The sequence below is a fragment of the Pelmatolapia mariae genome, linkage group LG18, assembly GCF_036321145.2.
Source record: "Pelmatolapia mariae isolate MD_Pm_ZW linkage group LG18, Pm_UMD_F_2, whole genome shotgun sequence".
NCBI lineage: Eukaryota > Metazoa > Chordata > Actinopteri > Cichliformes > Cichlidae > Pelmatolapia > Pelmatolapia mariae.
The window spans coordinates 2029901-2045635 of NC_086243.1; the positions used below are offsets into that span (position 1 = coordinate 2029901).

Below are 15735 nucleotides of genomic sequence, written 5' to 3' on the forward strand. Positions count from 1 at the left end.
TGGAAGCAGCTAAGGCAGGCTAGGTAGTGTGTTCTGACCAGGCATGTTTAACTGGGAGGAAGCTTGACATTTTCCCTGATAAGCTGGAATGAGAGTGAGGTCTGGGCTTCTCTGCTTAGGCTGCTGCCCCCGTAATCCAACTTCAGCTAGGCAGAAGAAAATGGATGATGAGTTATCATTTTTTAATTTTAGATTTTAACTTCTTTTGTGCTTGTTATGAATTTTCAAACAGTGTGCATCCTTAATATTGCACAGCACAATCCACAATACCTTTCGTTTGCAGTTTATTCGTTTTTCAGATGTTAATTTGTCATATTGTGAACATCTTTTGTAGTAACATATTTGCATATCCAATTTTTAAGTGTTTTTCTTACTTGTTGTCTAATGCAGATAATGCACGATGCGAGGTGCAGCACAATTAAGCGTAATGATTCATTATTGAAGAATCCAAGTTTTTGACCTCAAACAGCTCTCAATTTACATCTTAGTGTTATATCTTAGTGTTTCTTAGTTTTAGACTAGTTGGTTAGTTAGTTTTTTTTCTTATTTAGTTGACTAAGAAATTAGTCACAAGGAATATCCCTAATTCAAATCACTGCAGTGCAATTCCTTTAATACCAATAGTGTGTTCTGTTGGGATTGATCTTTATCTGTAAGGCTAATATATCATAATTAGCATCACAATAAACATCGAGAAGACAGGAATCACAGGAATTTGACCTCGGTCATAAAGCTCTTATGAAATGGACCCTAGCTGCAGGTCTGACCGGAGGGTAATAGGTGGTTGTCATGGTAATGGGAGTGTTGCCGACAGAAGGGTCATCTTCACATAAGGAGATGCTCGGAAAGTTGCAGAAGAACAAACGTGAGCCGAATTGCTGGTTTTCAGCCAGATAAGGAGAATTGTGGCTTTCCTTCAACTTTTGACCAATCACCTTAGTATCCTGTTTATCACACATAATAAAACGCATTACTGTCTGGGTGTGGTGCTCTTTGTTTATTTGAGTTTCCTAAGCGAGGCCGAGAGACGCGACAGTCGTTTTGTAAACTTGAACCTTCAACTTAATAAATTTAAGAAAATGCACTTTGAGCATATTTGTCTTTTCTCCATCAAAGTGAACCTAACACTTCTGAAATTAAATTCTGTGGTCAACAGTATTGAATACTGCACTGAGGACAGAACAAGCACAGAGATAAGTTGTTTTGTTTTTGTTTTTTTTAAAGAACTTTATTTACAAACAACAGTATAACATACAAGGCACCATCATTAATCCGAATATGTAATATCCTCGGTTGAGCATTATAGCAAGAAAGGAAAAGAAAACAAACAAACAAACAGACAAAAAAATAAAAACAATAAACACAAAGCCAAAAGAGTTAGCACAAAAAGAAAGAACAGTCATTGAAGGATTTGAACCAAAGGCAAAAAATAACATGAACAAAAAAAGGGCAGTCATAATTATAAAGTAGGGAGGTTTCTTTTTTAACATAGATTAAACTCGTTAAATAAAACAACAAGTTTATGAGAATTCATTGTTATTCACAAGTTTCAGCGATTTAGCCCAGAGTTTAAAGTCATTCAGCCATCTGTTTATACATGGTTTAGCTTTAAAGTATCTACATTTGTGAATAAAAAATTTTCCCATTAACAAAAACGTCCTAATCAACAAGTCAAAATCTGCATTCTCAGCAAGTATTCCAAATTTTATTAATGTCACCGTCAAATGTGGTAACTGAATTCTCCTGGACTGTAGCCAGCTCCACGTGTCAGTCCAGAAGGACTGCACTGATTCACAGTAGAAAAACAAGTGATCCAGACTTTCAATATCATTTTCACAAAATGTGCAGGCGTTCACATCTAAGTTAAATTTCCGTCTTAAGAATTCATTGGTTGGATAAACCTCATTAATGATTTTACAGTGAACCTCTTTCACTTTAGGGGAAAGAGGAAGTGAAAAATACTTTTTTCTTATCGCCTTAACCTCCATGGTCTCAAATTCTTTAAGGATATAATTTCTTTTAACCGGATTAGGGCAAATTTCATTTATCAAAATATTCCCGATCACCTTGTTTGTAAACCTGCTGTCACCAAATTCAACTCCAGCTATGCAGAGCTGTCTCAGTCCAGGAGAAATTTTAGAGTGCACAATATCTTCTTTTAACATTGATCTCAAAGGGACTGGGATGGCTTTTATTAGGGATTTATATCTCTTAGCAGTGCATCTTACATCAAATTTCTCACAAAACGTCTCATGTTTTAATAAGGCCCCATTCTCATCCATAAAATGAGCTACAGCCCAAATCCCTTTAGATCTCCATTCATCCATGTACACAGATTTCCTACACAAACGAATATACCTGTTGTTCCATATTGGCGTATTGTGAGGAGTAAAGTTATGTTTATAGATTAATTTCCAGTAGAGAAGGACCTGCTGATGGAAAGCTGAGAGTTTAACAGGTAACGAACTGCAATCAAAGTCACAACGTAACAAAAAGTCTATTCCACCCATTTTGCCGGAAATCACATTGGGAATAATGTTCCAAAAGGAATTTTTGTTCCTAATGAAAGATCGTAACCATTTCAATTTTAGTACACCATTCATAACATCAAAGTCAATGGCATTAGCCCACCCTCTTCATAACTTTTAATCATATCATTTTTCTTTATATAATGACATTTGTTCCTCCATATGAACCTAAAATTAAGATTATTTATAGATTTAATTAGTTTTGGAGATATGGGCAGAGAAAAGGCTGGATAGATTAATCTGGATAGACTGTCCATTTTGGTTAGCAAGATTCTCCCAAACAGCTTGCAGCCACCTGTTTAAAATTGACTTACACTTTTCTATATTGGTACAGATATTCTTATTTTCTGTTGATATCTTATCCTTACAAATTACAATGCCCAGATACTTCACCTCTTTTTTGATCTGTATATTATTTATTGCTTGCAGGGGACACTAATGCGGAGCTAGAATTTCACATTTATTAATATTCAGCTGTAGGCCAGAAGCTTTGGAAAAGTGGTTGATCACCTGTAAGGCTAAAGGAATCTGGTCCTCATTTTTTAAAAACAGGGTGGTATCATCTGCCAGCTGACTGATTATTATCTGTTCACCTATCACAGTTAACCCCTCAATGTGACTGTTTTTAATCAGAATAGACAACAGCTCAGCAACCATGATGAACAGAAGTGGTGAGCTGCTACATCCCTGCCTTATCCCTCTATTAACCTCAAACCTTGAACATGTACCATGTTCTAGCAAAACAGAGCTGTTAATGTCATTATATAACATCTCTATAACATTGAGAAATTCCTCTCCAAAACCAAAAGACTGCAGAGTTTTTAATATGAACGTATGTTCAACTGAGTCAAATGCTTTGTAAAAATCCAAGAACAGGATGTATCCTCTCTCTTGGATTATTTCACTGTACTCAAGGAGGTCCAACACCAGCCTAATATTGTTATGAATTAGTCTTCCTTTCAAAAAACCTGATTGTGTTTCACTGATAATGTTTGAGATGCCTTTCTTTAGCCTCTCAGCTCCAGCTCCAGACAGGATCTTATAGTCAGTGTTTAGTAAGGTGATGGGTCTTAAATTGTCTAAAATTCTTTTACCCTTACCAGATTTAGGGATCAGGGTTATCAACCCTTGTTTCATGCTTGGCATCAGTTCTTTTTTCTCTATCGATTCCTTTAATGCATCAAATAATAAGGTTCTTAGGTCCTTCCAGAAGAATTGATAAAAATTAGTAGTGAGTCCATCTGTCCCTGGGGATTTGTTTAATGCCATTTTCATGACCACTAAATCCAGTTCCTCAATTTTAAACTCTGAATCACACAGATCTTTGAAAGGCTTGTCAATACATGGGATGAGATTATGAATCTTATTAAAGAAACTATCAGCATCAGCAGCTGAATATTCTGAGGAGTACAATTTGGAATAAAAAGTGAAGACTTCCTTTTCAATCTCTCTGAAATCTTTGCATTCAGTCCCATTTATCAACAAGCTTGTGATTAAATTTCTCTGCTGTCTACACTTTTCCAGCTTACTAAAATATGATGAGTTCTTTTCACCTGCCTCAATCCATTTGGCTCTCGATCTTATAAAGGCACGCTGGGCTTTCTCTAGGTAAAGATCGTCTAATTTAGTCTGTAACTCCATCAATTTATTTTTCTCTTGCACGTTTAGTTTTTCTTTACTACAGCACTGAGTTATTTCACGAAGTAAATTACTTTCATATTCCCGTTTTTCCCTGTTCAGTTCTTTGCAGAATTTTATAGTGAATTCTCTGATTTTGAATTTAACAAATTCCCATTTCTGTATATTACCCACTACTGAGTCATTATTTTTTATATCTGTAATTATATGTCTAATTTTATCACAATACTTGTCCTTATTTAAAAGGCTGGCATTAAATTTCCAATATCCCCTGCTACTACGTCTCATCCTTGTTGGTTCTAAGACAAGATCAGTGAAACAGTGATCAGATAGGGGTGCTTTGGAGATTTTAGATTGCGAAGTACACCTCAAAATGTCATCGCTCACTAACCAATAATCAATTCTTGACCTGCTTTCTCCATTAGGTTTAAACCATGAATAATTCTTAACTCCAGGATTCAAACTTCTCCAAATGTCTGTAAAATTATTATCACTAGAAAAGTTCTCAATAATGTTATTCTGTTGCCTCCTTCCTAAGCGAGGAGGCCATCTGTCCATCCATTCATCTGGTGTCATGTTCCAGTCTCCTCCTACAAGGATGTAATCTGTGGGGTACATAACTTTAAACTCTGAAATAACATTTGTTAGATTTTCCAATAGACTTTTATTTTGACCCTCATTATTATGTCCATAAAGATTTGTGACAATTAGAAATATACCTTCGCTCTTCAAAATTGCAGTTAACCAGTGACCCTCTCTATCAGCTTTATATGTTATAATCTCCCCTGGGAACTTATTAAAACAAATCGCCACACCTCCAGATCTGTTAGATCCATGACTGAAAAGAATCTTGTCTCCCCACTGATTAGCCCAAAAGGTAACATCGGCATCCACAGAGTGAGTTTCTTGTAAAAACAGACAGTGACATTTTTGCCCCTTGCAAAATAAAAAAAGTGCCTTTCTCTTAACAATTTCCTTCAAACCCCAAACGTTTAATGAACCAAAAGACATTTTTTAGTGAACCATAACAAGTAAGAGAGAATATGCTAAGAAAATAACTAATAACAATTTTTTTTTTAAAAAAAAGAAAGAAAAATATATAAATATGAGTTTAAATTGTAACACTTGTCACCAACTCAGTGACTAATAATCTTTAACTTTAAGTAGAACTCTCTTGTCCCATTGACAATATTCCACTGTATACAGTCTTACATAAGGTCTTTCATTCAACCAATCCTCCGTCCTTCGATGTATCCATGAGGACCCCGGAAAAAGGCCCGTTTTCCAGCCCGCCTGGGTTGTTCAATTTGCGGCCACAGCCGCCTCCTCTCTTCCCAGTCCTCCCGCGGCAGTACCTCAGCGAAGTGGAAACCCCCGTTCTTACAGACAGCCGAATCTTTGGTGCGACGTCAAATCTCCTCTTTTACATGTCTCAGAGCAAAAAGAATGATGATATGTCGGACCTTGTTCTCAATCTTCTTCCCAACTCTATGCACCACATCCACAGAATCTTCAAGCTTTGATATCATATCAGGTGCGATCTTGCCAAGAATTCCAATAACCAGCGATCTGACATCTTCATCTTTTTTCTCTTCTAATCCTTTAATCCGGAGGCACCACCTCATTTTGTACCTTTCTTGCTCTCTCACTCTCTCCTTGAGATCGTAGTTATCTTTGGTCAGCTGCTCGTTTCGTCTCTCCAACTCTTTAACCTTTTGTTTACATTCTTTCACCTCCTCCTGGCTAGCATCGTACTAGCTTGCTTGCATTGCACACTCAGGTCAGCTAGCTGCTCGTCCACTCTTTTTTCAAGGTCACTTTCACTTATCTCTGCTGACTTAGCTTTCTTTTCTGCAGGCTTCTTATTAGGTGTAGATGGAACCGAATCGTTGCCCCGTTCCCTTTTGCTCATCACTGCTACGTCCATAGCTACGTAGTCATGATCCGTTCCTTGTCTGCTGTCTTCCTTTTCATCACATGGCGTGTTGTTTCTTGTTTTTTGAGGTCGAGTTTGAATTTAGCAGGTTTAACTATACTTGGGGCATTAATTTTACTACTTTTGAGTGGAAACAATAACGAACACAAGGTAAATTCTGGGACAAGTTTAACGAGCTCCTAATTCGTGCGACTGCTCAACTCGCCATCTTGCGCCACCCCCAAGCACAGAGATAAGTGTCAGAGGCCATAAGAAGATCTTTCGTAACCTTCACTAGTGCTGTTTCAGTTCAGTGATGCACTTTAAACCCTGACTGACACTCTTTAAATAAAGAATGTCAATGTAAATAATCAGTTAACTGTTTGATGACTACTCTTTCAAGAATCCTTTAGATGAAAGGAATGTTAGAACTCATTGTATATTAGTCAAGATTGTTCATGTACCACTGCCTTTAAAGCCTGTTAATAAAAAAAAAAACAACTACTCCTCAGCGTCTTAGTAGATCCACGTGTGGTGCAAATTTGAAAATCCTTCTTACTTCTTGACTTATTACATTCATAAGATTTTCAGAAAACTTGACCTCTTACTTTGATCTTGAGGTTCGATGCCACTGAAATTAAGAGTTGCCTGAAATTGTTAGTAGATGCACCTATGGTATGAATTTTAAAATTTGTGTTTGTGTTATCCCATTTTCTGTAGAAGAAAAGAAAATCAAGCTCGATCTGAGAGAAACAGTGCATTTATTTATTTTATTTAACCTTTATTTATACACATAGTCCCATTGAGACCCAATATCTCATTTACAAGACAGATCTGTTCCAGACAAACATGTTAAACTTACAACATTAAAAAACCCCGGTAAAACTGCTAAATATGTCTATTGTACACAGTCATACTACACAGTAGGCTAAACACAGCTCTGACTCTTTGTCAGGCTGGCTACAGTGCTGAAGAGAAACCCGGAGTTTCTTGTTCCTGATCACTGATGTGTAGTAAGAAGGCCCTGCTCTATGCAGGGATTTTTTTTAAACTAGGTTTTTCTAGAGTTGTCAGAGCTCTCATTCCAATTGGACTTTTGATTTTTTAAAAGGATTGCATTATCATTTAGACTTGTGTTTAAGTTATTTTCAATGTGTTTTTGCTGAACAGGTGCTCTATATGAAGTATGCAATTAATTTTTTTTATGATAATGTGCAGCTATATGCTATACTAATACCTATGGATAAATTAAACTGCTTTGAAATTAATTAGTGTGTGCAGAAAAAACACACACACAAAAAACTGTTACATATATCTCTATATTTCCAGAAAACTCACACTGATACTCATCGGGGAATGCCAAACAGTTATGCAGGCAATAAAAAACACAGGAAGTGTGATGATGATTGCCAGTAGGCATTTGCTGGTTTATTATATGGTGGTCATTTATGTTTATCATAACTTGCACTGTAGGTTGTATTTGTACATACAATACAACCAGGCAGGTTTTATATATAAATAAGTTGTGCATGATGTATCTTTTTTGCAGTTAGCTGATTGAAGAATAGTAGCACTTTGTCTCACAAGATGTAGCATTTAGCACATACAGGCTAAACAGGACTTCCATTCAAACTCTTGGTTCAGCAAGCGCCATGTTTTGAGGAGCCTGTTTCTAGGCAACATCTTAATCAAGTTTCCACCAGAGGGGGGGAAAAAAAGCTTAATAGGCCCTCAGGGTGCGATTTTCTGTCATCAGCTGTGAGACAAATCTGAGCTGTTAACAAATTAATCAGTCAAACAGAGGAAAAAGACATTTCTTATTTGTAGACAATTAGGCAACTGCTGCTCATGTGTGTTATAAGCACACAAGCAGCTACGTTTAAGGCTGATGTCTAATGGAGAAAAACCCAAAGACAAAATGCCTTGTGAAAAATTGTGATTAATTAGAATTTATGCTTTCAAACGTCTTTACTGCCTCTGTGTCATGTGTAATGAGAAATACATTCATGGAGCTGATCACTCAGACACACACGAATCACAGTGAAAAAGTTTATTGTCACACATCTATTTACACAAATCCAACCAAGGGAGCAAGCAGACAGAGATTCTTGGGCAATCTAGGGAGAGAGGGAGACGAGGGTCAGTGAACGGCTGATGCGTTCACGAAAAGGGAGGATTGAAACTAAGAGCTTACTTGTTACATGGGTGGGAGTTTGGGTACAGGTGGCTGAGGCCAGGCGAAGGACGAACAGGAGCTCAGGTGGGTAGGGATGAGTGCAGGTAAGTAGCGTGGAGCGAGGATGGAACTTTGGCAAGGTTGGCTGGCGAGGAGGGAAGATGATCTTGGCACTGGTCCTTCTGGACCAATGGTGGGATGCCAATGGGCTGGTTGGTGTACTGATGGGAAGCAGATGGAAAAAAATGTCAATGTAGACCTTATCATCATGCAAACACAAACAAAGCATGGAAGGAACTTGCTACCACTAGGGCTGAGACAACAATCAGGCAATGAGGGGCTGCCACGCCGCTACATCAATACACCAGTCTGATGATGCTGGATTATCCAGAGGTGTGTCAGGGCTTCTGCAAGCACCGCAGCCACGTCCAGCGGCCCACCTATTCTAAAAAAGGAAAACAGAAAAAAAACTGAGTCCCAGCATCCCAGATCCTAACACTAAACATACCTTTCCACTGTATTTAAATTCAGGGTCAGGGGTCAGCAGGCTGGCAGCCTACCCAATGGTATATCCTCCCTGTTGCCCAATGGTAGCTGGGATAGACCCTGATTTGGATAAGCGAAAGAGAATGGATGGATGGACTGTATACTTGTACTGAACTTCAGTGCTCTAAATTATAGAGAATAAAGTTCTAAATACTACGTAACATTTCCCACATTATTTGTTATTACAGCCTCAGAATGAAAATATAAACACACATGCAAATATTAATTCAGCCATCTTTCTGTTTTAGAACGGAGTCTTGTTCATGAGTGAGGGGCAATGGGAGCAGGAAATTGACAGATGGACTGGGGCTGGAGCTTCAGTCATGCACATGCTGTGGTCGTTGTGGACTTCCTTTCAACATCAAACTTAGACTCATTTTATACATCATTTTTATACTGCTGTGGTCTCATGTTTTCAAAGGGAGACATGGGAAACAGTTATGTGTGAAAGGATGCAGAGTGATCAGTGGACATCTCCAAGATGGCGTGGGGGGTCTTGACGCTAAAACAAAAGTAAGCAGCTGCACAGTGGTTTTCAAGTAGAAATGTCCCCAGCTTGTCACAGGCAATTTGCAGCAGATACCAGATAGTCAGTTCATACAAGCACATTTGCACAAACTTCTTGTAATTTCAACAACTTCTCTTCTCAGGTCAGTAAAAAAAAAAGATTACCCAGTCTAAAGGTCAAATGTTGAACAACATATTGATCCAATCCAAGTTGGGTCATGGCTGGACGTCCAATCTGCAGGCCTAGTTTGGACATCATATAGATGTCCAGAATTGGTCACCAACAACCAAACATAGACATGATGTGCATGTCTATGCGACATCCAATGTTTAGTGGGAATATCTTCAATATCTAATAACTTGGTCTAACAATAAATGTTTATTCTAGAAGTAGTAACAAAATGTGCTGCTGACCTGTTCCACTTCACTGTCCATTCCCTGTTGTAAAGCTTGTCTTTATTAAGACCTGAACTCATCTATTTTATACATATAATGCACATTTGTGCTTTCATTTATTACTAATTCTAAAACTGTTATGAGAACAAGTTAATAAAGTTCAAAACTTGATTTAAAATTGGCTGATAATTTATTGCTGTGCTAGAACATTTCCAGCATGGCTGCTATTTCTGATCTCTTACTAGAAGTCCTGCCATGTCCTCTTGTATTTGGGCCTCTACAATGGGAGGTGAACTAAGCTGAATGGAGGCGAATCTAACTTTAAATTATGTGGAAGATAGTACATTGATGAAGAGCACAGGTTGTTTCTATATTTGTTCCTCTTAATGTTCCCACTCAGACCCCTGAGGCTATCACAGCACAACTCCACTTTAATAGTCTGGCCCTTGGAAATGAATTTTCTGAGCAGAATCCAATGAATGTTGGGAGAGAAAACAATATGCATTGTCCAGGTCAGACTACTCACCTCACACTGCTCTAAACACAACCTCTGAAAACTGACTAATCACATGGAAGATCATGGTCACACGGAGAATATAGAGACATTAAAATTCAATGATGATTCCCAACAGTTCTTAGAAGTTTTCTGTTGCCTAATAATTCCTATATTCCTATAGTCAATGACGTGCACTGTAAGTGACAATGATTACTAAAAAAAACCAAAACAAATTACTTTCATGAAATGAATACTACTGTAAACTGCTCATATTTTTCGACAGAAATGTTTGGTCAGCAAATAACGTTCCATTTGTGCTGGAGTTCTAAAGCACTTTATACTGATGTCAGCAGGGCCGTGCAGAGACGTTTAAAGGGGCGGGTGCTCAAAGTTAAAAAGGGGCACATTGAACCAGGCTGAATAACAACAACACACATTCATCAAGAATCTAATATGGGATCGCATCATACTATATCACTGTTGTGAGGTGGCGACAAGGCAAAGCAAACGTAGCCTGTTTTACCTGATGGGTACAATGTTGCTGTTAAGGGGTTTCTGCTGCTCCTGCTGCTGATAGTGCTGGAGGGCAGGGCTGTGTTGATCTGAGACTGTAGACATTAAAAAGTCCATAGGAGAGATGGTAGCTGATTAAACAAGTGTTATGAGATAATAACAAAATGCGAAGATTGGTGACAGCACTTGGAACCATAAGGCAACAAAAAATTGTGAGAAATAAATTAGGCTCTGCCTGTGAATCACTCTTTGCTTCTCTTCTTCCTTCCATCCCCTCATTTCATCTATCACTCTCCACTTGCTGTCTATCTGAGAACAAGGCACAACTTGCTATTGCAATAAACTATAATTTAATTATCCACACCTAACAACTCTTGCACTTAATCTATAATAAAATGATGACAGAAAAATGTTATAGCACTGCCTTTAGTAGCTTCACACAACTCCTACTGTTTCCTCCTCATGTCCTTACCAGGCATGTCTGGACAATGTTATATCATGAGTAATAATTTTAAAAAATCCATATACATAAAACAAACACATGCACGCATACACAGTGACATTTTAGACCTTCTTCAGAATACTGTATATACTACGGGCATCACGGTGCTGATCCAGAATCCTTACATTATTATTTATTGCCAGAACTACAATAATAAAGCAATGAGGAGGGGGAAGTAATAAATATGAAATAATGTATATATGATGATTCCATTTGTTTCACTATCCACTCTGTGCAGGGTGAAAGCTTATTACATTTTTAAACTGTAGAGATACAATAATTTTACTGCTGTAAAATCCAAATTTTGTCTTATTTAAAATATAAATCTAATATAATCTGATTCTTAATGTATGTTCTTTAAAATACAGCGTGTGTTTTTTAAAATATTATAATTATAATAATGCATAATTATGTGGACGTGCATATTAGATCGTTTTTAGCGAAATATAATCCCCCCCGAAAGGCAGGAAAAGCCCTGTAACTTACTTTAAAACTAAATATGTTCCCTAAAACGGTGACAGAGCTACAGACCCATGACAGCCTTACCCAGTTAGCCAGCAGCTATGACCAGCACTACTTGTGTAGTTAATAAAAGGACAGGTAATGTTTGTCGCGCTGTTACACACACAGCACGCTCATTTGTTTCAATTCGTCAGTCATTAAAGACACAAGACAACTTACCAACGTGTACGTAATAAGCTAATACTCCTGTGTGCTATACAGTACAGTGTACCCTGTACACCTACTTACTGGTTTTGTCGCATCAGTCTGTATGGAAGAAATATAGTAAGTCTGTGTGTCTGAGGTAATTTGTGTTTCTCCTACAGCTCCGGACCGCAAAAAATGCGCGTGCTCTTTGTTAGCTCGTTCCCGGCTCGTAACCAGCGCGTTCTGCCGTCAAGGGCGATCATTGGTTAAATGTGATCATGTGACTGACGCAAGCCAGATCCTTTTATTTAGCAAAACTGTGATTAATAGTATATATTACTGTTGAAGGGCACAGACAGGACTCCGCACGCCCACACACATAAAAAAATAAATAAATAAATAAAAAAATTTTTTTAAAAGTTGCCTCAACAAAAGGGCACTTTGGGCACCCATCAGGAAAGGGGCGGGTGCTCAAGCCCCTCCAGCCCCCCCCTCTGCACGTGCCTGGATGTCAGTGTCAGAAGTGCTGTCATCAGCCACTGTTGCAGATGGTGTTGAAGCCAAAGCCTTGAAGGCCTAGTGGAAATTTTGTGACTTGTGCTTCGGCTGTGTTGAGAGCACTTACATACACAATGATGATATGAGAATGTTACATCATGTAAAAACATATACCATTATTATTGTGAACAATGGAACAGTCCTAATATCAACTGAAATATTTGAAAATGCACTTTTGTAGTTCCTTGTAAAATACATTGTAACAGTTTTCTCAGTGTTCAGGCATGAAGATTTAGCCCAATTCAGAGCATTGTCCATGATGGTCCATGCAAGGCATAAACTCTAGTCAAACTGTATGAATTATTACATTTTTAAAGAAGACTTATGCGAATACTGCTAAATATTTGTAAAAATGAGCAGTTTGTTGATGTTTGTGAAACATCCACAGCACTCAAGCACCTTATCATTTTTCGCATGTGTACACTTGACAGTTACTTAAGCATGTTAGAAAATATTGGGTGGTCTCAGAATCTCATCTCTGCTTTTCACGGATGATGGGTTTCTGTTGGCTTCATCAGGTGATGGCCTCCAGCTCGCACTGGAACGGTTAGAAGCTGAGTGTGAAGCGGTGGGAACAAGAATCATCACCTCCAAATCTGAGGCCATGGTCCTCAACCTGAAAAGGGTGGAGTGCCCACTCCGGGTCAGGGACGACTTCCTGCCCCAAGTGGAGGACTTTAATTACCTCGGGGTCTTGTTCATGAGTGACGGGAGATGGGAGAGCGAGATCGACAGACAGGCTGGTGCTGCGGCTGCAGTGATGCGGATGCTGTACCTGTCTGTCGTGGTGAAGGGAGAGCTGAGTGTAAAAGGGAAGCTTTCAATTTACTGGTCAATCTACGTCCCTACTCTCACCTATGGTCACGAGCTGTGGGTAGTGACCGAAAGGACAAGATCGCGGATACAAGCAGCAGAAATGAGCTTCCTTCGAAGGGTGGCTGACCTCTCCCTTAGAGATAGGGTGAGAAGTTCAGCCATCTGGGAGGGGCTCAGAGTAGAGCCGCTGTTCCTCCACATTGGAAGGAGCTAGTTGAGGTGGTTTGGGCATCTGACAAGGATGCCTCCTGGGTGAGGTGTTCTGGCATTTCCTACCAGGAGGAGGCCCCAGGTTAGACCCAGGACACACTGGAGAGATTATATCTATCGGCCTTGGTGTTCCCCCAGACAAGCTGGAGGACGTGGCTGGGGAGGGGGAGGCCTGGGATTTTCTGTTTAGACTGCTGCCCCCAGATAAGCGGAAGAAGATGAATGGATGGAAAATACTGAATATTGAATAAACAATTTTGTTGTTTCAAAAGGGCACATACAGGTACATACAAAGCTGAAAATGACTCATAGGACTTCTGAGGAATTTATGTATTACATGTCTCTTAGGTATTTTTTGCACACATGTAACATGTAAGTATAGTGATGGTGTGTTTATGTTGGTGTGTTTTTGTGGTATTTGTCTGTTGTTGTTTCCATCGTCCTAGGCAACTGGAGTTAATGTGAGACCACTTATACAGAGATGTTAGCATCAACTCTACAATGATGGGGATTTAAAGGAGGTGAGTAGGCATGAACCAAAATTCAATGTCTAATACTAACTATTAATAACATTTAATTATACACAATGACAGTATATGGAAGATCTAACAGTGAAGCCAAAACGTCTCTATCACCCTCTGGTGTTATAAACCCCACCTTCTGGGACCGGTGTCAAATTAAGACCAAAAAGTTCTAATCAGATCAAATTTCCTGAAAGATTCATTCTGCCATTATTAGTAGTTCTCGTCTTGCTGATTTGGGTTCAAGGGGTCTAAGTTCTCATCAGTTAAATTTTAATTATCAACTGTAAAATTGGGATGCAACGTCATCATGACAGCTTTGATTGTCAGCTGCAGTCACGACAAACTTCCACGTCTCTGCTCCGGGACTGCAGCTAGAACCATATCCACGGCTATCTGTTTCAAACTGACAGTGTTAGGTGTTCTACAATAAACGGGACTAACTGACAGAAGAACCTAAGGCATCCTGACTTTATTTTGGTAAGTTAAATTTGTGTTTTGAGCTAATCAATAAATTCATGCCCTTAGCAGTCAGCAAGGGAAAACAACAGTGTTTGGTAGCTTTGTACACAAATGAATTTACACTGAGTAGAGAAATCACTTTGTTGAGCTGAGAATGCTAATTAAAAGTCAGTGCTCTAGTTCAGACATTAGCTCTGCTGCTCTGACTGCAGCAGGCAGCTGCTCAGTCACTACCTAATGCTATTGTTATTGTACTTTTATTATGAATAGTATACTGTAAGAGCAATAGGCTGGACTCTTATGCAGAGACGAGAAGAGTAATAAGTGACGAGTAACACTATTCTTTTTGAAAAGACATAAAAAATACCTAATAGAACATAATGTTTATATTCTGAGACCAAATCATGATATTTGATGTGTTAGGTTAAAATTGTTTAATGTTTTGATTGAAGAACAGTATGTTTTTCTGTTTTTTCCTGCAGGTGACCACGATTCAGAATCAGGACAAGAAACCTGTTCCTGATTCATGTCATCTTTGCAACTTTCCTTTTAAAAAGCACCAATAGCTCCAAGGTAAAACATTATACTGTTGGTTAGGGCTGCCACAAACGATTATTTTGATAGTCGACAAGGCACCGATTAATTTTGCGATTAGTCGACTAATCAGATCATGCATCCATTGGACGTAAAACGTACAGCTTATTGCACCAGCAGCATCTGCTCTTTTATAACTATCATTAGCTTACAGCTTTAAGTGTTTAAGGTATGTGCTAACTAAAAATAAAGACAAGATGATAGTTTATTAAATTTTAATAAAATTTGCAGATTGTTTCGGTGGAGTTTAATAAACTCAGCCGTCTGCTCCTTGCTATCTAAAATATAACAGGACACCGGAGTATATTCTCGAGCATCTCACACTTCTGATAATCAGCTGTCTGCTTGACGTTTATTCAGCTGTGTGAAAACTATAACTTTAATCTCAGCCAAACCGATTTACTCAGGAACAAATAAAATACTGAAAAAAGCCAAACACTAACATTTTTAAGTTATCTAAGTGACTTATATATCATGTTTAACCTGAGAAGCAAAAGACTGTGATGGGTTTGAAAACGATTTGCCGGGAGTCCGGTGTTCTCACCGGCTCTAGTGAGCCTTGAACCTCGGCTAGCTATCAAGCTGGTGGGTAACAGACGTCTCCGAAAATGTCGGAGCGCTTTTGAAAATATGTGGCGTCTTGATAAACCGAGCAGATATTTGAAGTTTACACAGCTACATTCTCGCCTGAAAATATGTTAAAAGTTTA

At 38.6% G+C, this 15735-nt stretch overlaps 1 protein-coding gene across 4 annotated transcripts in view; it reads left to right on the top strand.

Annotated features, from left to right (window-relative positions):
- dlgap1a (discs, large (Drosophila) homolog-associated protein 1a) overlaps positions 1 to 15735 on the top strand; it is a 174806-nt gene that overhangs the window by 44337 nt on the left and 114734 nt on the right. For 2 of the 4 annotated variants that reach the window (XM_063460965.1, XM_063460964.1), the window contains one exon: positions 13896 to 13970. The exons of the other annotated variants lie outside the window; for them this stretch is intronic. The gene's annotated coding sequence lies outside the window, so the exon portion shown is untranslated. The remainder of the gene's footprint in view (positions 1 to 13895; positions 13971 to 15735) is intronic. 4 annotated transcript variants of the gene reach the window in all.